This window comes from Chiloscyllium punctatum, chromosome 14, assembly GCF_047496795.1.
Source record: "Chiloscyllium punctatum isolate Juve2018m chromosome 14, sChiPun1.3, whole genome shotgun sequence".
Classification (NCBI taxonomy): Eukaryota; Metazoa; Chordata; class Chondrichthyes; order Orectolobiformes; family Hemiscylliidae; genus Chiloscyllium; species Chiloscyllium punctatum.
Window position 1 is genome coordinate 70679788 of NC_092752.1, and position 22510 is coordinate 70702297.

At 46.5% G+C, this 22510-nt stretch overlaps 1 pseudogene; it reads right to left on the reverse strand.

Moving 5' to 3' along the window:
• The window catches only part of LOC140485513 (heat shock 70 kDa protein-like), an 87190-nt pseudogene extending 66808 nt beyond the window's left edge, over window positions 1-20382 (reverse strand).
• Between the last annotated feature and the right edge of the window lie 2128 nt (window positions 20383-22510).

Below are 22510 nucleotides of genomic sequence, written 5' to 3' on the forward strand. Positions count from 1 at the left end.
CCATAGTTCACTCGCTGTTCCTTGTAGCATTACTTCAATAATGGCACATCATTAATCACCCTCCAGTCTTCAGGCACCTCACCCGTTGCCACTAATCGGTCCATCTGACAAGGCCATCTCCATCCTTCTGTAATCTAAGGCTATCATCCTCAGTATTTATCACCCAACCAATCTTCATATCATTCATGAACCCAATGATTAACCCTCCACCATTCAAATCTAAATCTTTTCTATCAGCCACATCAGCAAGACCCCAACAGTGAGACATGAACGGACAGAGATTTCTAATTGTGCCATCACTGTCTGCTTCCTGCCACTCAGCATTCTGCGCCAAATTCCTTGGATCTTGAGTGTTTTATGTTCACTATCAGTTTCCAGTATGGGTCCTGATAAAAGCCTAACTGACCACCAAGCAGGCGACAGGAAAGCATTGCACTTATTTACACACCTGGTCACGTCCTTAAAAAGTGCAATCCCATTGGTCAGACCCGAGGTCCCCTTAACAGAACCATTCTGACTGTTCTTCATGAACTCCATTCTCTTTAAATGCTGATTAATTCTGTCTCCCAAAATTGCTTCCAACAGACGTCCCACCCACGATATGAGCCGGACTGGCCTGTAGCTGCCTGGTATATCTCATGCTCCTTCTTGAATAACAGTACCACATGGTCAGTCCGACGACACCACTCCTGTGGCCAGAGGGGATTTGAAAATGTTTGCAAGTGTACCTGCTACTTCCTCCATCACCTCATTCGGTAAACTGAGATACATTTCCACCGTCTTTGGAGATTTAGTGGGTTGTAAGAAGGTCAGACCACTCAGAAGCATCTCTCTCTCTATATATGCTCATTCATTTAATTGTATCACAGAGCATCTTCACGATTTCATAACAACCCTGTCCCAATGAGCATTGACAAAATGCATCCAATCACTGTAGCCTCTGGGTCCATGCACAAATTCTCACTGTGTTTCTCTCATTAACAATTCACCCTTAGCGTCACTGTAAGGTACATTCAGAATTCTAATTCCTCTCTTAGCATTCCTCTCTCCCAGGCAATTAGCCTGCGATACGATTTGGAGGAGTGTGGGATGTCAGTCTGGATATGGATTAGCATTGGGAAGCTCAGAAATAAGGAACACACGACTGTGCTGAGTGACGCGCAGTGGGATTCATTTGGGATGAGCAGACGGAAGCTGAGGAATAAAACAAAAACTCGATCCCTGGGAAAAGAGGGTGGTACCTCTTCAGGTTCAATAACCAAATGAAGATGGTCTGTTTGAACACAGTCTCTGGAATCTAGACGTGGGAAACATTGCTGAGCAGGGTATGAAGGACACAGAGGCAGAAATATACTGAACAATTTCAGACATTCCTCTTAGACCACAAGACATGGGAGACGAAACTAGGCCATTCAGCCCATCTGACAGTGTGGCACTCACTCAGTACTGACCCGCTGACAGTCCAGCACTCCCTCAGTAATGACCCCTCTGACAGTGTGGCATTCCCTCAGTACTGACCCTCTGACAGTGTGGCACTACCTCAATACTGACCCTCTGACAGTGTGGCACTCTATCAGTACTGACCCTCTGACAGTGTGGTACTCCCTCAGTACTGACACTCTGACAGTGTGGCTCTCCCTCAGTCCTGACTCTCTAACATTACAACACTCCCTCAGTACTGACGCTCGGGAATGCAGCAGGCCCTCAGTATTGACTGTCCAACAGTGCAGCGCTCCCTCTGTAAGACCCTCCGAAAGTGCAGCACTCCCTCAGTACTGACGCTCTGGCAATGCAGCAGGCCCTCAGTATTGACTGTCCAACAGTGCAGCACTCCCTCAGTAGTGACCCTCTGAAAGTGCAGCACTCCCTCAGTACTGACCCTCTGACAGTGCAGCACTCCCTCAGTACGGACCCTCTGACAGTGCAGCACTCCCTCAGTACTGACCCTCTGAAAGTGCAGCGCTCCCTCAGTACTGACCCTCTGACAGTGCAGCACTCCCTCAGCACTGACCCTCTGACAGTGCAGCGCTCCCTCTGTACTCACTCTCCGACAGTGCAGCACTCCCTCAGTACTGACCCTCTGACAGTGCAGCACTCCCTCAGTACTGACCCTCCGACAGTGCAGCACTCCCTCAGTACTGACCCTCTGAAAGTGCAGCACTCCCTCAGTACTGACACTCTGACAGTGCAGCACTCCCTCAGTACTGACCCTCTGACAGTGCAGCATTCCCTCAGTACTAAACCATTGCCAGTGTAGCGCTCCTCAGCACAGATATCCTGGCAATGCAACAGACCCTGAATACTGACTGACCAACAGTGAGGTGATCCCTCAGCACTGACCCTCTGAAAGGGCAGCACTCCATCAGTATTGACACTCTGACAGTGCAGCACTCCCTCAGTACTGACCCTCTGACAGTGTGGCACTCCCTCAGTAGTGAGGTAAAAAAAATGACTGCAGATGCTGGAAACCAGATTCTGGATTAGTGGTGCTGGAAGAGAACAGCAGTTCAGGAAGCATCCAAGGAGCTTTGAAATTGACGTTTCGGGCAAAAGCCCTTCATCAGGAATTGACTCACTCACATTGCAGCACTCCCTCATCACTGTCACTCTGACAGTGTGGCACTCCCTTAGTACTGACCCTCTGACATTGCAGGACCCCTTCAGTACTGACCGCTCTGACAGCGCAGCACTCCCTCAGTACAGACCCTCTGCCAGGGTGGCACTCCCTCAGTTCTGACCCTCTGACAGTGTGGCACTCCCTCAGTACAGACCCTCTGACAGTGTGGCATTCCCTCAGTACTGACTGCTCTGACAGTGCAGCACTCCCTCAGTACAGACTCTCTGATAGCTGTTGGCCCTCAGGGAGGGCTGAATGGCCTGCTGGACGAAGGCACATAGCAATTCATTTGGTTTGCTCCTCAGCGTCCACTCCGTGTATGACAGACTGTCAGTCAGAATCTGTGCCAGAGACGGGATCTTTTTGGTGCTGCCCACCAGCTGGGTGCCTGGAATGGCTGTTGTGTAAGGAGTGAGACCATAAGCTGCTTTACACTGGGTAACCACATGATTCATGGAATCTGAGTTCGGTTGTGGCTCAGGGCTTGGGGCAAAAGATGCAGTTACCTGGGAGACAGGCAGTGGGAGTCCCCATCTGTGAGCGGGTGTGGATGTGTCAGTGTGGGGCCTGTCATTACCTCCCTGGGGAGGTAGAACCCCAAAGGCACACATTATCCCATTCTGGGAGGAGTCCACTTCCTTAGGGATTGTATTTGCTCCTGGAACCTCCTACTCGGGCCTAATGTGTGTTGCTCCATGTTGAAGGTGTAGAGGACCCATGAAGCTGATTGGAGCTCATACACTGTCCTTCCAGATTGTCAATGTAACCTGAGGCTGCCTCCCCATCCCCAGAGACCCTCCTTTCACTGGTTTGGTCTCTTCCCAATTGTAACTGGAGTAGTCCCATGTGGGTGAGATTTTCCTGCAACCTTCTGTCCTGCTCATTGTGTAGTAGTCCTAGCTCTGTCCCAGCCTGTAGTTTTCCTTGGGGTGACTGGATCCCAGCTGCCTTATCCCAGCCGGGGGTCCCCCAGGCTATCAGCAGTGGAGTGAGCTTTCCAGCTTCCCTCCCCAGTTCTCTATGGACATCTCACCACAGCTCCTGTGCCAGGAATCCTTCACTGCACGGCCAGGCTGGCTTCCTGCCAAATTCTGCAGGACTGTTTGACATTTGTACCGGCTCGGGTTCCAATTGCTTTGCCTGTTTCTGTATTATGGGACACCTGGGTCTATTCATGGAGTCATAGAGTTCTACAGCATGGAGACAGGCTCTTTGGTCCAAACCGGTCCATCCATACGAATGCCGTTTCCCTGCACTTGGCCCATATCCTTCCAATACGTTCCTCTCCATGTATTTGTCCAAGTGCATTTTAAATGTTCTTAAAATGTATCCTCCTCGACCACTTGCACTGGTAGTTCATTCCGTATGTGTACCACCCTCTGGGTAAAAGCATTGTCCCTCAGGTTCCCTTTTAATCTTCCCCTTCCGCCTTAAACTGATGCCCTTTCATCCTTGATTCCCCAAGCCTTGGATAAAGACTGAGTGCATTAACCCTATCCATGTCTCCCATGACCTTATACACCTCTGTAAGGACACCCCCTCAGTCTCCTACACACGAAAGAAAATGTCCTTGCTTGTCCAACCTCTCTCTATATCTGTCTAGTTGAGTTCTGGCAACATCCTTCTGTACTCTTTGCAGTTTAATAACATCCTTCCTGTAGCAAGGTGGGTAAAACTGAACACAATACTCCAAGTGCGGCCTCACCAACATCCTGCACAACTACAACAGAACTTCCCAACTTCGATATTCCATGCCCTGACTGGTGAAGGGCACAGTGTGCCAAAAGCCTTCTTCAATGCCCTGTCTCCCTGAGATCAGACAGCCGTGCTCCTGGAATCCGAGGTCCCTCTGTTCCACTACATTCCCTCAGGCCCTACCATTCACCATGAAATCCCTGTCTTGATGTGACTTTCCAAAATGCAAGATCTCGCCCTTGTCTGTATTAAACTCCATTTGCCATTTCTCAGCCCAATTCCCCAGCTAATTGAGGCCCTGTTGCAATTGCTGAGAACCTGCCTCACTTATTTTAGTGTAATCTGAAAACTTTCTAATCATGCCTTAAACACCCACATCCAAATCATTGATCTTGATAACAAACAGCAATGGGCCTCGAACTGACCAGCTCAGTGGCACAATGGCTCAGTGGTTAGCACTGCTGCCTCATAGCACCGCGGATCTGGGTTCAATTCCAATCTCACAGGATGGTATGTGTGGGTTCGATTTCCGACAGTATGGATACAGGCCATTTGGCCCAACAAACCACACCAACCTGCTGAAGAGTAACCCACGCAGAGCCATTCTCCCTACCCATATCTACCCTTAACGAATGCACCTGGCATTATGCACAATTTAGCCTGGCCAATTCATCTGACCTGCGCATTTTTGGAATGGGGAAGAAACCGGAGCACCCGAAGGAAACCCACGCAGACACAGGGAGAATGTGCAAACTCCACACAGTCACCCGAGGCTGGGGTCCCTGGTGCTGTGAGGCAGCAGTGCCAACCGCTGAGCCACCATGCCATACCAACTGAGTTTGTACGTTCTCTCCATGTCTGCGTGGGTTTCGTCTGGGTGCACCGGTTTCCTCCCAAAATCCAAAGATGTGCAGGTCAAGTAAATTGGGCATGCTCAATTGCCGAGAATGTTCATGGATGTGTAAATAAGTTGCATTAGTCAGGGGTAAATGTAGAGTAATAAAGTAGGGGAATGGGTTTGGGTGGAATAATCTTCAGAAGGCCAGTGGACTTGTTGGGCCGAAGGGCCTGTTTCCACAGAGGAGGGATTCTATGATTCTATGACCGCTGAGGCACACCACAAGTCACAGGAGTCCAGTCTGACTGTTACCCTCTGCTTCCTACCATCAAGCCAATTGTGTACTCAGCTTGCCAACGCCCCCTGGATTACATGCGATGTAACCTTCCAGAGCAAGGTACCATGTGGAACCTTATCAAAGGCCTTCCTGAAATCTGTAGAGTCTACATGTACTGGCCTGTCCTCGTCAAACTTCCTGATCACTTCAATAAAGAACGCTGACAAATTTGTGAGACATGGTCTCCCATGCACAAGGCTTTGCTGACTACTCCCAATCAAAAGTTGTATTTCCAAATACATGTCTATCTAATCTCTCAGCATCTTCTCAAGTAACTTATTACCACGGATGTTAGGTTTACTGATCGGTACTTCCCAGGTTTATCTTTGCAGCCCTTCTTGAATAAGGGCGCAACATATGCTGTCCTCCAGTCTTCCGGGACCTCACCCGTGGCTAATAGTGAGGCAAAAAGATCAGCAGGGACCCCACAAGTACTTCCCTCGCCTCTTGAGGTGCTGTTGGATATATTTGGTCAGGTCCAGGAGATTTATCCACCTTCATACATTCTAATGCATTCAACACATCCTGTCCTGTGATATGGTCTGACCCCAAGGGATCATCACTAACTTTCCCAAGTTCCCAAGCCTTCATATCCTTCTCCAAGATGAACACAGAGGAGAAATAACTCCTGCGATTCTGCACACACATGTCCACTTTGGTCCTTGAAGGGTCCTATTTTCCCTCTAGTTATACTTTTTTTCTTGGGAGGGGGAGATTGCAGTGTTGGGTCGGGATCAGTCAGGGAGGGGGTGGGTGCAGTGTTCGGTAAGGATCAGTCAGGGAGGGGGAGATTGCAGTGTTGGGTAGGGATCAGTCAGGGAGGGGATGGGTGCAGTGTTGGGTAGGGATCAGTCAGGGAGCGGGAGAGTACAGTGTTGGGTAGGGATCGTTAAGTGAGTGGAGATTGTATGCTGGGTAGGGATCAGTCAGGGAGGGGGAGATTGCAGTGTTGGGTAGGGGTCAGTCAGGGAGGTTGTTGGTGCAGTGTTGGGTAGGGATCAGACAGGGAAGGGGAGATTGCAGTGTTGGGTAGGGATCAGTCAGGGAGGGGATGATTGAAGTGTTGGGTAGGCATCAGTAAGGGAGGGGGATATTGCAGTGATGTGTAGGGATCAGTCAGGGAGGGCGAGATTGCAGTGCTGGTTAGGGATCAGTAAGGGAGGGGAGATTGGAGAGTTGGGTAGGGAGCATTAAGGGAGGGGTGATTGTTGTGTTGTGTCGGGATCAGTCAGGGAGGGGATGAATGCAGTGTTGGATCGGGATCAGTTAGGGAGGGGGATATTGATGTGTTGGGTATGGATCAGTCAGGGAGAGGGAGATTGCAGTGTGGGATAGGGATCAGTTCGGGAGGGGGTGATTGCAGTGTTGGGAATGGATCAGTCAGTGAGGGGGATATTGCAGTGTTGGGTAGGGATCAGTCAGGGATGGGGTGATTGCAGTGTTGGGTAGGGATCAGTCAGTGAGGGGTAGATTGCAGTGTTGGGTAGGGATCAGTCAGGGAGGTAAGATTTCAGCCTTTCGTAGGGATCAGTCAGGGAGGGGGAGATGGAAGTTTTGAGTACGGATCAGTCGGGGAGGGGGTGAGTAGGGATCAGTCGGGGAGGGGGTGAGTGCAGTGTTGGGTAGGGATCAGTCAGGGAGGAGGTGAGTGCAGTGTTGGGTAGTGGTCAGTCAGTGAGGGGGAGATTGCAGTGTTGGGTAGGGATCAGTCAGGGAGGGGGTGAGTGCAGTGTTGGATAGGGATCATTCAGCGAAGGGGAGGTTGCAGTGTTGGGTAAGGATCACTCAGGGTGGTAAGATTTCAGTCTTTAGTAGGGATCAGTCAGGGAGGGGGAGATGGAAGTTTTGAGTAGAGATCAGTCGGGGAGGGGGTGAGTAGGGATCAGTCGGGGAGGGGGTGAGTGCAGTTTTGGGTAGGGATCAGTCAGGGAGGAGGTGAGTGCAGTGTTGGGTAGTGGTCAGTCAGTGAGGGGGAGATTGCAGTGTTGGGTAGGGATCAGTCAGGGAGGGGGTGAGTGCAGTGTTGGGTAGGGATCAGTCGGTGAGGGGGAGATTGCAGTGTTGGGTAGGGATCGGTCCGGGAGGGGGTGATTGCAGTGTTGGTTAGGGATCAGTCAGGGAGGGGGAGATTGCAGTGTTGGGTAGGGATCAGTCAGGGAGGGGGAGATTGCAGTGTTGGGTATGGATCAGTCAGGATGGGTGTGATTGCAGTGTTGGGTAGGGATCTGTCAGGGAGGGTGTGAGTGCCGAGTTGGGTAGGGATCAGTCAGGGAGGGGGAGATTACAGTGTTGAACAGGAATCAGTCGGGGGGAGGGTGACTGCAGTGTCGGTGAATCTGTTTTTTTGGTGACAGTACAGATGGATGTACAGTCTGTATCTGGAACTGTAACCCACGAATCCACATTGTTCCAAAGTCAACAGAGTGTATGTTGGCTGCAAGATCGAAAGTACTTTTTGAATTTAACACAGCAACACCTGCCATCTGAGAGAGGAGCTGTTCCAAAATAGATACATGTTCCAATTACTTGAGTTTTGGCTGCTGTTTTGAACACAATTTCAATTTACCCAATTAGTTTAAGTTGTGCCCAGGATACCAGAAACCAATGGCATTTGGTTTGATTGTTTTGACACCTTGAAACTGATTATAAGAGTTTCTTGAGTGTTGGGTGTTATATAAACCCGGTATTTTGAAAGTATGAGGGAGAGCAACTGCCATCGAATAGCGAGCAACTACTGCCGAGCCCGAGAGCTAAATGGCTATCTCACATCTTCATGTCAAAGAAATTAGGAAACAATTTTAACCGAAGTACCTTTTCATGTAAAACCTTCTCACATTAAAAAAAGAAACAAGACGGCCCAGCGAGAGCAGCAGCCAGAGGATTGAATTCAGAGGAACCTGTTTGGTCTTGGGATTGAGTTAATGCAATGCTTAATAAGTGTCAAGTTTAATAATTGGAACAGTGTACTTTTGTGGAGTTGGAGTCAGATACTAAGTAGGTAAAAGAAGGGGACTTGGATTAGTGAACAGTTGTTGTTTAGTATTCACTATTAGAGTTAAGAAAATAATTATAATTTTCTTAATGTATTGGAATTTTAGAGTTCTCTATCCTTATTATTTTAACAGATTACAGAGTGAACCAAGACTCTCTGGGTGTTTGGTTTAATTAACAGAGAGGTTCGACCCCTGCATCGTAATCAGTGGCATGAAATTTCTGATGAGACTGCAATGATAAGCAGCCCAAAGAAACTGGAAGCTTGATGCTGAAAAATAGAGGCCAGCCATTTCTTTGGTGAGTGGGTTCCAATAATATCATGTCACGGTTTCTCACTTCAAAACAGCTCATAGAAATCTATTTGGGACATTAGTGTAGGGTTGTTTGACATGGAATATTTACAGATTAACTCGTCTGTTTAACTGTATCAGTACCCGCTGAAGAATTTGATTTTTGATGGGCACTTAGAGGGTTCCAACCTGATAGGACTTAGCCAGTAGGAAATTCCACTTTCCTGGACAATTCCTTTGGATTATGCTAAGATGGGGAATCTGCCGGTTCCCAGCTCAACCCTGCCTCTACACTGGGATAAGGACGCTCTGTCGGATGTGATGGAATATTCTCCACTTGCCTGTATGAGTTCAGCTCCAATAAACACTCAAGAAACTTGACACCATCCAGGATAAAGCAACCTGCTTTGTTTGGCATCCCAACCACAAATATCCACTCCCTCCACCAAAGATGCTCAGTAGCAGCAGTGTGTACTACCTACAAATGCAGTGCAGATATTCACCAAAGATCACCAAACAGCACCTTCCAAACCCACAGCCACTTCCAATTAATTCAATGGCAACAAATACATGGGAACACCACCTTATGCAAATTGCCTTCCAAGCTTCTCACCATCTTGAAGTGGAAATATATCCCTGTGTCAAATTCCTGGAATTCCTTCGCTAACAACGTTATGAGTTGACCTACATGGACAATCGCAGTTCAAGAAGGCAGTTCACCACCAACTTCTCAAGGGGCAACTAGGGATGGGTAATAAATGCAAGGCCTGGGCAGTGACGCCAACGTCTCATGAATGAATTTTAATTTTTTTTTAAATATCTGGAACAACAGGACTCTCCTCTAGCTTCACTAAGGAGTTTGTTTTTATTCATTATGCAAGGAATTTGTGTAAGGTTTTACTTTGCTGTGTTAGTGATCTTCACTCTGAACCGTGATAATGTTGCTGCAAAAATAATCTTGTTTGTGCACCAACTTAGGGTCTGCAGTATACAACTAAGTTTTGTGAATTTATGCAGGAAAAGCGTGCAATCCTTGAATAACATAATGTAAGATACTTAAAACATAAATGAACAACAGGAGGATGAAGCTCCAAGAGACGGTGAGGAGCAAAATCACAGACTTCCTGCTGCTCTCCATCTTTGGGTCTCTGTGCTGTAGATACTGCACAGAATGCAGTTTTGTTTGCCACCGTCATTATTGCTGGGACACCCTGTGCAGTATCTGCAGGAACAGGATGAGGGAGGAGTTCAGACAGGCCAGCCAAGGGAAAGCCCTATAGCAGATTTGTGACAAACAGTGTAAACATTTGTTCCAGGAGGCCACCCATCCCAATATCTCTCACTGTCAGTTTAAATTACATTCCCTATAATATGGAAACAGGCTCTTCAGCCCAACAAGTCCATATCAGCCTTCTGAAAAGGAGCCCACTCAGACCCATTTCCCTACCCTATAGTTACCCCTGACAAAGCACCTATCACTGTGGGCAATTTAGCATGGCCAATTCAACTAACCTGCACATCTTTGGCCTGTTGGTGGAAACCCATGCAGACACGGGGAGAATGTGCAAACTCCACACAGACAGTCGCCCAAGGCTGGAAATGAAGCCATGTCCCTGGTGCTGTGAGGCAGCAATGCTGACCACTGAGTCACCATCCACCCCAATTACAGCAGCTCACCAAGGTCTGGATTACTGGCAACTGCAAGGGCACTCTCAGTGTTAGGGATTCCAATTATCCCAAGTGACGAAGTTAGAATGATGTCCAAATTAACGGAATTGTATAAACATAATGTATTTAGATGATTATCATATCTTCCTCCCACATACTGTGGAGATAGAGGGGACCTTGACAGGGACCACTCTTAAGTAAATGTGAAGGATAAGGCCATATGATCACATGCCCATAGCCTGTCTTCCATGAATTTGGCTCCTCTCACATCAAGCTGTGGTCCTAACTGCACTCACCTTGATATATCCTGGGATACCGGTGGTTATGATTGTAGTTTTGAAAAGGCACATATCCCCACATATGGGTATGATCCTAATGAACACAGACCAGAGGCTATAAGGTAGATCGAACTCCCAGTGTTATTATCGCTTTATTCTTATCCATTGATGGGATGTGGGCATCACTGGCTGGGCCATTGTTTATTACTCGTCCCTAGTTGCCCCTTTGGGAAGGATGAAGAATGACAATAACAGTGACATCAGTGATACCTCCATTGTTGGAAGCTTAACTTGTTCACTCAATCCCCTTCCTCCAGGAAAGCCCTTCATGTACCTCTGGAACCTGTGCCATTAGTTTTGTGGAATAAATGCTGACCTCGGCAGTAATGCACACATTCAGTGTGTAAGAAGAACCACATTTCAATCAGTAAGTGAAATGCTCTTGTTTAAAGAGGGCATCTCCTACTCTAGAGAACAGAAGAACAGCTCTGAGATATATTTTCACACATGGAATAAACTGGCTCGATGCTGCATTGGTTGAAATTATTTGTGATCTCGTGATGGGGATCACAGCATTTGTGTGGGCAGCGTTATTGCTGAGAGATCCCAGGTTCTGTTTTTTGTTCTTTTATTATGATATACTAAACAACAACGCTCCTTCATATTTGGGATTAAACTTGTAATTGTAATTAGTTTGTTCATTGTCGGAGTTTTGACACAAAGCTGAGCAATGCTGTCGTGTCAGTCTCCCAAAGAAGCTTTCAGACAGTATAAGGCAGCATCTCTGGGAATGCATCAGCCCAGAGTTTCAAACAAGGAGCTTGTCAGCTGCCTGAAGGGACAGATCACCTCACATGGAAAAATGCATTGACCAACTCAGCAGGTGGAAAAGGTGTTCTACACCATCCGTGCTATTATTGGCGTTCGTGGTGTGGCATAAAGACATTTGGACTTGGTTTAATATGTTGCTAATCTGCTCTCTGGTTTTACCTTTTGAACAACAACGTCACCATCTCATTGACTGGTCAGCCATACCCAGACCCCAGAACAGTGATAACAATCCAATGAGCAGCATTCATGGTACAATTTTCCATTGACAGAGACTCCCAAAGTCACTGCTGCTGCAGAATTTCCTGACTTTAGTATTCTGTCATCTGTTCTGGTTTCATATGTTCTGAAGGTATGAAGAAAGATCATGCAACTTAGTTCTGAATAAGGGTCTCCGAACTTGAAACATTTACTCTACTTTCTCTCTCACAGATGCTTACCAGACCTGCTGAACAATTTCTGTTTTTTTTATATATATACAAAAATTAAGCCTGTGTTTGCAAGAATCTTGAAGGTTAAGGGCTGATCTGAGTGAAGTCCTCCAAGGCATTAACAGAAAAAGATAAATGATTTCCATTGGCTGGCAATTCTCTACCGAGGGGGCACAGTCTGAGAATGAGAGACAGAGAGTTCAGGAGAAATGTTAGGATGCACATCTACACACAAACGATGGGAGAGGTTTGGAACTCTCTTCCACAAACGACAGTGGATACTGGAACTGTCAGTCAGCTTAAATGAGGAAGTTTCTTTTTAAACAAAGGAACTGAAGGATACACGTGTATTGCTTTGTGAAGCGACATCCATCTATCATGTCCCCCAGAAATGTTCTCGTTCTCATAGTCTCTGGTCAGAGAATTCAAGTCTTGACAATTTGCCCTCCTGGTCTCTGTCCGTTGAGGTGTTTGTCATGTACAGATGTGTATATTTAGAGTGCAAATATCACCACAGTGCAAACACGCCCTTGTTGTCACTAAGGGAGCCCTGAATGCTCTGTTATACTGCACTTAGTCATAGAGATGTACAGCATGGAAACAAGCCCTTTGGTCCACCTCATTCATGCCAACCAGATATCCTAACCTTATCTAGTCTCTTTTGCCAGCACCTGGCCTGTATCCCTCTGAACCTTACTATTAATATACCCGTCCAGATGCTTTTTAAATGCTGGAATTGTACCAATCTCCACTACTTCCTCTGGTAGCTCATTCCATACACACACCATCCTCTATGTTAAAAAGTTGTCTCCTTAGGTCCATTTTAGGTGACATCCTCAGTGCTTGGGAGCCTCCTATGAAGCACTTCTGTGATCTTTCCTCCGGCTTTTGTAGTGGTTGGAATCTGCTGCTTCCGGATGTCAGTTCCAGCTGTCCGCTGCAGTGGCCGGTATATTGGGTCCAGGTCAATGTGCTTATTGATTGAATCTGTGGATGAGTGCCATTCCTCTTGGAATTCCATGGCTGTTCTCTGTTTGGCTTGACGTATAATAGTAGTTATACTGACAACCGGAAGCGGCAGAGACAAACCACTACAAATGCCGGAGGAAAGATCACAGAAGCGCTTCACAGGAGGCTCCAAAGCACTGAGGATGTCACCTAGACAGGGGACTAAACGTCTGCAACACAAATTCCCAGCTCAGCGAACAAAACCATTTCTGATCAAATTAGTTGTGGCAGGAAGAGAATAGGAACAGTTGAATCTGGATATAACAAAGGTGCAGATGATGGTTTATTCAGCAGCTAGACTGAAACAAAATGGTAGACCTAGGATATTGCGGAGTTGATAGTGAACAGGATTGGTGCTGGAGAGAATATGGAAATAGATATCAGCTTAGAGCCGAAGTACATGTTGGAGTTATACGCAGTTTGAATCCACTTCAGATATTGGCATTGAAATTGCTTGGTTAGGAATGGAGTTTGTGAACAGAAGTCATGGCAACAGCTTCCTTTTTTTCAGTATTTAAATTATGAGGACAGTAAGTTAGTTCAACAATGATTATTGCATTCATAGTCAGATAGAAAGATTTACCAGGAATAATAGTGAGGAGAGGATAGAAATCAGCTTGAATCAGCCAAAGCACACTTAAGGTCCACCCAATCTTGAGGAAGATTGTGAAGACCCAAATGTAAATCCCGGGTCAGTATTGGAACATTCCAGTCTATTGTTCCCATATTCTGGTCCATTGTTGGAACACTCTCGTTCATTGTTCTCAGACTCTGATCTCTTCTCTCCCTCACTCTTGAACTGTTGATCCAGGTTAGTGCTACAAGTGAAGTTCCTACTGATACTATGTGATAGTATTGTAAGACCCCCCCTTATTAATAGGAAGTAAACCTTTTGGTGAAATAATTTGATGCATGGAGACTGACATTAACTACAATCACTGAACGAGCAGGTTCACTTAACCTCATTCAAACCAATTTGTTTTATAACATGGTAAATTAATACATTTGCTCAGTCTGGATGGGATGTCTGATTGTTTCTGAGCAATGGACACAACAGCAAAGTGATTGATCTTAACTATTTAATGCTCCATAGATATGGAAGTGTGGTCAGAGGACTGTAGAGTTTTCAATTACCATCTCTTTTCATTGAAGAAGAGACAAACCCTGTAATAAAGAATAGCCAATATAATGTAATTAAAATATTGAGGAGACTTCTAGAGTCTACCATTTGGGGAGAATAATCTGTTCCTCAGAAACATTGGATTTACACAAAGCAACTGGAATAGCGACGCAAATGGAAAACACATGTATAGACAGGAAAGGTCAGTTTATTAAGCTAGTATCAGAGCAGATCAATGAAGATGGTCCTGTAGATTTTCTCAACTAAAATACAATCAAGGGTCATTGTTGTGGAAATTAAATCTACTCAACTATTAGCAGGAGCAAGGAAAGGATCTTTATTTTGAATCCTGCAGGATTGACTCACTACACTAAACCAGATGCCTTCATGCAAAGAGCACTGAAACATTTTACAGATGCTTGCCTTATAGTGTTCCTTATCACACTCTCAAGGACAATTCCCTGGTCTTTCAGACATAATGGTTCTTCAGCCTTCACTGAGTTCGACGATTGCAACGTCAAGTAGAATGTTTACAGAATTCGCACAGAGTTTCACTGACGGCAACCCTTCATCAAAGCATCGTTTACAAAGATCAGTACAGCATTGAATTAAAGAAAAGCATTCTCTTTAAATTTCACAGTAAATGGATAATTAATTTCACAGTAAATGGATAATTTCCCATTTCATTGTCCCCCTTTTTGTCATTTTATGGCAACAAGCCCAACTACAGCAACAACTCCAAAGAAATACAGAGCCGTAATAGCTATACATCCAAAAAAAATGTTTAGGAAATACCAGGCCTTTCCTCAGATACCACCTAACCGAAACACAGCTTTGTGGTGGTATCTTCACTTGCTCTGGTGTGCCCTGTACATAGCCCATGTGTGAGCTGCGGCAGCTCCATAACCATATGAAGCTTCTAATCACTACTTGCACTTAATTGGTTCTGGTACTGTCAGATATCTCCTCAAGCCCAGCTACACGCTTGTAATAGCTGGTGTGTACCCACGTGGCTCTTTTTGCGATCTTAACTGCTGTCTGTTACAAGGAGCACTTGAAATGGTCCATCCCACCTCTTCGCCTTCCAGTTGTTCCTCCTGAAGTCTTTCACCACTATGCAGTCTCCAGGTTCTAGATCATGCAGCTTCCCTCCTGCTGGTTGGGGTAGTGCTGTTTTCACTTGATTCTGTATTTGAGACTAAAGTGCAGTAACACAGTAACACAACATCTCATCCTCACAGCGGCCTGTTATCTGTGTTACCTGAGGTCTTTGGCCCATTCCTGTGTTGGGCGGTCTACCAAACAAAATCTCAAACGGTCTAGGATTAACTCTTCCTCTCCTCCTCAATCTCATATACATTAGCACAATCGGAATTGCCTTTGTCCATGTCACCCCGAGTTCCTCACAACATTTTGTCAATTTATTTTTTAGGGGAGCATTTTCACTTTCCACTGCCCCACTACTCACTGGGTGGTAGGCACAGGGTTGTCTCATATGTTTTACCAAATAATCACTGATCTTCTGTAAGGCATTATTGGCAAATGGTGTTCCATTGTCACTATTGATCCTTTCAGGGATGTCCCATCTCGGAATTATCTCAGTTTGCAAAGCCTTGACTACTGCACTGGCATCCTGTTTAGACGTGGGGAACGCTTCCACCCATTTGGAAAACATATCAACTATTACCAGACAATACCTTTTCCCTTCGCTGGGCGTTAGTTCAATGAAATCCATCTGTAAATGTACTAAAGGGTTTTTGGGGTTGGGGGTGTGCTGTATGACTTATCTGTATTCCCCTTCCCATATTATTAGTGACACCGATAAAACAATATTTCTAGGATTAATGAGTAAATCCCTTAGTGTACCAGTGTGCCAAAATACTGTCGTATGCCAACCCTTTGGACACATGGTCCTTACCGTGTGTCAGTTTGGCATATAATGGAAATAATGATAGTGGTAGACAGGGTTTCCCATTGGGACCACACCATACTCCTTCCCTCACACTGCATCCTGCTGTCGTCCACTCACGATTTTCTTCTGGTGTGGCCTGTGAGTGTAACTCCCATACATCTGCTGTTGGAGTACAAATTTTTCTCATAAACATGTCAATCTGCTCAGTTGGCGGATGCTGGGCTGCCGTTCTCGCTGCTGAGTCTGCCCTTGCATTGCCTTGGAAAATAAGATCATTATTTTTTGTGTGAGCTTCACACTTACACACAGCGATTGATTTAGGCAACAGGACCGCTTCCAGGAGGTCGGAAATCAGGTCGCGGCGTGTGATGGGCATTCCGGTGGAGGTCAAGAACCCACGGGGCTCCAAAATCATGTACAACTCCGAATGCATATCTGCTATCGGAGTAAATATTCACTGTCCTTCCCTCAGCCAACTAACAGGCCTCAGTCAAGGCAATCAGCTCCGCTGATGGCACTGACAGATGAGAAGGGAGTGATCCCACTTTGACTACCTCGTAGATAGTCACTGCATCGTAACCAACACAATTCTGGCCTGTCCCCTTGCTCCTGAATGTTGACCCATCCACAAAAACCTCCATATCTGGATTCTGACATGGTCAATCCTGCAAATCTTGTCTGGGGCCGCAAATTTCATTCGTTACAGCAACACAATCGTGTGGGTCTCTGTCTCCTTCTGTGGGGAGAACCCTAGCAGGGTTAAGCGCGTTACATCGCTTTATTGTAATGTTAGGCGTCTCCAATAACACAGTATTGTATTGGAGCCAACGTGCTGCTGACATGTGTGTGGTCGTTTGCTCGGAAAGCAGTAAGGATACTGCATGTGGGACCAGGAGGGTTAATTCACCGCAGCCGACTATATCCCTATATGCTACAACAGCCTTTTCAACTGCATGCACAGCTCACAGGCATTGAGACAATCGTGCCACTACGGGGTCAAGTTTAGCTGAAAAATATGCTACCAGCCTCAACCTTCCCCAATGGTCCTGGAACAGCACAGATGTCATGCAGCCACGTTAATCATTTACCGTTTGTACAAAAGGCTGGTTTGGCTTCAGAATCCCCAGTGTCGGTGTAGTTTGGAGAGCCCCTTTTTAATTCAGCAAAGGCGTTCTCGGCCTTTGGGGTCTACTGCAACGGACTCTGGTTCTGCAACCCTTTTCCATGGGCTATGTTACTTAGGGAGCCTCAAGGGTTGTGTAATGTGTGAGAAACATCCTACAGTAGGAGCACATACCCAAAAAGGATAGCAATTGTCTCTTCGTATGAGGATTTGGAATTTGCTGGATTGCTTGACCTCTGTTTTGACCAATAGCCTTCCCTTATTCTGATATTAGGTGACCTAAGAACTTCACCTGTTCTTGCACAGATTGTAGCTTTGCGAGACTGACTTTGTGCCCTTCCCGCACTAGATGGCAGAGCAACGGAAGGGTTTCCTTCCACATTGTTCCTTTGTTGGTGCCGCAGTCAAGCAATCATCTATGTACTGCAGCAGCACTGACCCCGGGGTTTGAACAAGAGTCTCCAGACTCCTGCGTACAGCCCCATTATATATGGTGGGGGACTCACAGTAACCTTGCGTGAAGGTATATGATTTCCTTTTGAATGAAAAAGCGAACCAGAATTGGGTGTACCGGTACACTAAAGCATGCATTTGCTAAATCCACAACAGGGAACCATTTCCTGTCCGGTGGAATTTGAGCCAATATAGTATAGGGATTGGGAACATTTGGGGCACGAGGAACAACAGCGTCATTGACAGCCTGCAGGTCTTGAACAAATCTCCATTCCTCCGGTTCACCGGAAATATTTGTCTTTTTGAACGGATAAATGGGGTTCTCACCGGTGAGTTTTCACAGGGGATTATCACTCCAGCCTTTAGGAGGGATTCAAAGACTGGAGTAATTCCTTCTATGGCTTCGGGTTTTAACAGGTATTGTGCTCTGCAAGGACGATACTCAGACTTCGTGGTTATCCTTATGGGCTCACAGACCCATATGAGCCCCACATCATGTTTGCCCTTTATCCAGAACTCAGTAGGGACCATTTTTAATCTTGGGTTTGAGACTTCTATCTTAGGGAAACGCCAGGCCATCCCCCTAGGCTTCTCAGGGCTAGCGGGCCTTCCCTGGACTGTTCGATCTGCCTGGGTTAACTAATTTAGTTTCTTCTTATATGTCTGCATATCTGCATTTAATCAGATACCCACAACGTCCCTGAAGACCCAACCTTTCATTCTTTGTGCCTTTAGCACCCATGCTCCTAAATCCTACCACCTGTCACTGGACACCTTCACCAGTGACACGTGAGTGCGGAACCTTCCACATCAACAAAAAGGGTCTACTTGCCGTCACTGATACTTTAGGTAAGTTCACACTGACTGCGCATCTGTGATCACTCCAATAATATTCACACAATAACAACTGATCTGGTTTCACCAATCTCCTGAACCAATCCTTCGCATATGGTTCATCAGGATCAACGTGATGTATGTGTGCTGTGCAGTGTAGCATGTCTCCAGCAAGAAAATTGGTGTTAATAGGATTAACATAGTTACTTGCTTCCAGGGCGAGTGAATTGCTCACTGAACTTCTCGCTCTCCGGATTAATTGCCACTCATAGATATACATCAGGGGTCGTAGGTCATATTTAACAGCCTGTACTGGTAAATCGTTTCTTTGAATTATCTGCAAGCTCGTCGGAGTACTGACCAAATCCAATCCCAGTCTCTGTATGAGATCCCGGCCCATCAAATTTAAAGGACAAAATTCCGATAACAAGAAGTAGAATTGGAATGTTTCCCTTATCCTAGTTTTGCTTAGTAAAGGTGCAGAAAATCTCTCCCGCACCATGACTCCTGATGCACCCTTTATGTTCAGGAACCTTTCACTCATCTTTATTTGTGTCGATTGTCTAAACTGGCTTAATGTAAGGACTGAGTATGTTGCCCCTGTATCTACCAAAAAGGTAACTGATGTACTTCAACATATAACATAGAGGTGGGCATCGATTAATAAGCATCATTGTGATACAGGACATGCTGTCCACACTTTGAAATCTCAGCGCTGAACATTGAGGTGAGATATGTCTCAGTGTGCGAAACATTAGTAGAAGAGATTAGCATAAGCGAGTCTTCATTGCCAAGCATAAAGGAAAGAGGCTTACCTGTACCTTGTGGGCTGATCCTGTTCCCCTGTTAGTCACCCTGCTGTCCCACCTCCAGGGCCAAGTGAGGCTGTCTGTGTGGGGCACCGTCTCAACCAGTGGTCCATTGCTCTGCAAAAAAATCACCCGCCAGCTCTCCCTCTATCAGTGCCTCTTTTGTGACCTCTTCCTCTTCCGCGACCTCCCCCTCTGCCTCTCTCTCTTCCTGCAGCACCTCCCTCCAACAGCTGGGTGACCATTTGCATCAGAGTAAGCTGAGCTTTATGTGTTTGCTGTTCCATCTTTAGTTTCCGCTTATCCTTCTCTTGAGTAAGCAATATTTCAGCACGTATTGCATGTAGTTCTATCAAATTCAGCTTTCCCGTGTCCCAGGTAATACATCTGTCTTTTACCTTTTTCGCTATTTCTTCCTTCATTCCATTGATGAAGCTGTTCCTCAGGTGTGCCTCATACAGTGTGGTTTCTGCCGTCGTTATGTCCTCATGTCGTCTCAGTGCACTATGGGTGTTATAGACTTCAGTGAGGTGCGTAAGGTACTGGGACCCTCTCTCACATTCCCATTGTTTTCACATTGCTGTTTTGGTCAAGTCCATTCGCACTGGGAATGCGTCCCTACAGGCAGTTGCCAGCGCTGCAATAAAAGCATTAAAGTCTCCCTTCACTTCCACTTGCGGGTTGGCTGCTCTTGCATGGACGTTTGCAGCTGGTCAGGTATACTTGTGTTTGGTGACATTGGCACCGAGTTTTCATCCCAGGAGACGTCTCATCTCTTGTGACGTGGGACGGAACTCAGTACAGAACTTTGTCACTTCTTATTACCTCCAACCTCGCGTGGGTCAGGCAACTGCCCACAGGCACTTTCCAGATCCTTCATGGTCCATGGCTGGTGGGCCAACACTGGGCGCCCTTCTGGACCTGCAACTTCAACCATTGGGTCTTGCAGAATGACCTGGTGAGATGACCGTATGCCAGTACCCTCACCGTGTGACTCATCATCCGTCGGGGCGTGATCACGGACAGGCCTTGGATGCCTTTCCATCTTGGAGTGGTCGTCCTTCTTTTGGCCTTCTTGCTTCGGTCTGTTGCGGGTATGGTGTGCTATCAGTGATCTACCAGGCCCTGAGGCGGTGGTCGCTGACATGGAAGTTTCACCAGGCGGATCTCGTGGAGGGGAGGGAGCGGCAGGTCTCGGAGGGCAGTCATCAAGGTCAGGGTCTGAAACAAATTTAAGACACTGTACAGCTTCGTTAGGTTGTTTCCCACATGTGCACTGGTGTTTGTAAGTGTATTTGATCTATCCTTTCCTTGAGATTTCCTTTCTCTGATATCAGCCTCAGACTTCCACATACAAGAAGCACTTCAATTCATAGATTCGATCTTTCCGTCCCTTTTCTCCTTCTCTCTCTCCTCCTACCTGAACCTTAATATTTCCAGCTGTCTTTTACTCAAACCTCCTCCCTCCGGGAAACCACATTCCTCAATCCACAATTGTAACTGCTTTACACATTCTGGGTGGTACTTATTTAGCATGTATTGTATTTTTGGGTGGCCATTCTACATTTTGTGTGGGCTCTCCCTTTGTTCGCTCTTGCCAGAACCCATTTTTAGTGCAACATCAAAAGTGCTCAGCTGTCTCTCTCTCTCTCTCTTTCTCTCGCTCTAGTGGTACAGTTATCTTTTCCCGTTTGACTTGCTTTTCCCTCCAGAGGTCCCGTCTCACATTGGGCGCGTCCGCCTCAACACAGTGTGTTTCAGGGAGTGTCAGAGAGAGTCAGGGAGTGTCACAGTGTGTCACAGACTGTTAGAGAGTATCGCAGTATGTCTCAGAGAGCGTCAGAGATTATCACAGTGTCTTAGAGAGGGATACAGGATGTTTCTGAGAGTGTCAGAAAGTGCCACAGTGTCTTAGAGGGTGTCACAGTGTGTCAGAGATTGTCATAGTTGTCAGATAGATTCAGAGAGTGTCACAGTGTGTCAGAGAGTGTCATAGTGTGTCTCAGAGAGAGTCAGAGAGTGCTTCATACAGAGTCAAACAGTATCACAGTGAATCACAGTCTGTCAGAGAATGTCACAGTGTTTCTCAGAGAGTGACAGAGAGAGTCGGAGAGTGGCACAGTGTGTTTCACAGAGTTTCAGAGAGTCAGAGACAGTCAAAACGTGTCAGAGATTGTAACAGTATGCTTCAGAGAGTGTCGGACAGAGCAGCAATGTGTTTCAGAGAGTGCCACAGTGTGTCTCAGAGAGTGTCACAATGAATCAGAGTTTGTCACAGTGTCTCACAGTCGGTCAGAGAGAGTCAGAGAGTGTCACAGTGTGTCGCAGACAGTGTCAGTGAGAGTCAGATAGTGTCACAGTCTGCCAGAAAGTTTCACAGTGTGTCTCGGAGATTTTCAGAGAGTGTCTCAGTGTGTCACAGTCTGTCAGAGAGAGTCAGTGTGTCTCAGAGAGTATCAGAGAGAGTCAGAGAGTGTCACAGTATGTCTCTGAGAGTGTCAAACGAGTCAGAGTGTCACAGTGTGTAAACGACTGTCAGAGAATGTTACAGCGTGCCTCAGAGAGTGTCAGAAAGTGTCACAGTTTGTCACAATTTGTCACGGAGTGTCACAGTGTGTTGTGTTGTGCCTCAGAGAGGGTCAGAGAGAGTCAGAGAGTGTCACAGTCTGTCTCAGAGAGGGTCAGAGAGTGTCACTATGTGTCTCAGAGAGTCAGTTAGAGTCAAAAAGTGTCACCGTGTGTCTCAGAGAGTGTCACAGTGTGTCACAGTCCGTCAGAGAGTGTCACAGTGTTTCAGAGAGTGTCAGAGAGTGTCACAGTCGGTCTCAGAGAGGGTCAGAGTGTGCCACAGTTTGTCACAGCCTGTCAAAGAGTGTCACAGTCTGCCTCAGAGAGTGTCAAAGAAAGACAGAGAGTGTCACAGTCTGTCAGAGAGATGTCACAGTGCGTTACAGAGTGAGTCAGAGAGTGTCAGAGAGTGTCACAGTCTCTCTCAAAGCGGGTCAGAATGTGATACAGTGTGTCACAACCTATTAAAGAGTGTCATAGTATGTCTCAGAGAGAGTCAGAGAGAGTCAGAGAGTGTTACAGTGTGTCTCAGAGAGTGTCACAGTGTCACAGTCTGTCAGAGAGTGTCACGGTGTGTTTCAGAGAGTGACAGAGAGTGTTACAGTCTGCCTCAGAGAGTGTCAGAGAAAGACAGAGAGTGTCACAGTTTGTCACAGTCTGTCAGAGAGATGTCACAGTGTGTTACAGAGTGAGTCAGAGAGTGTCAC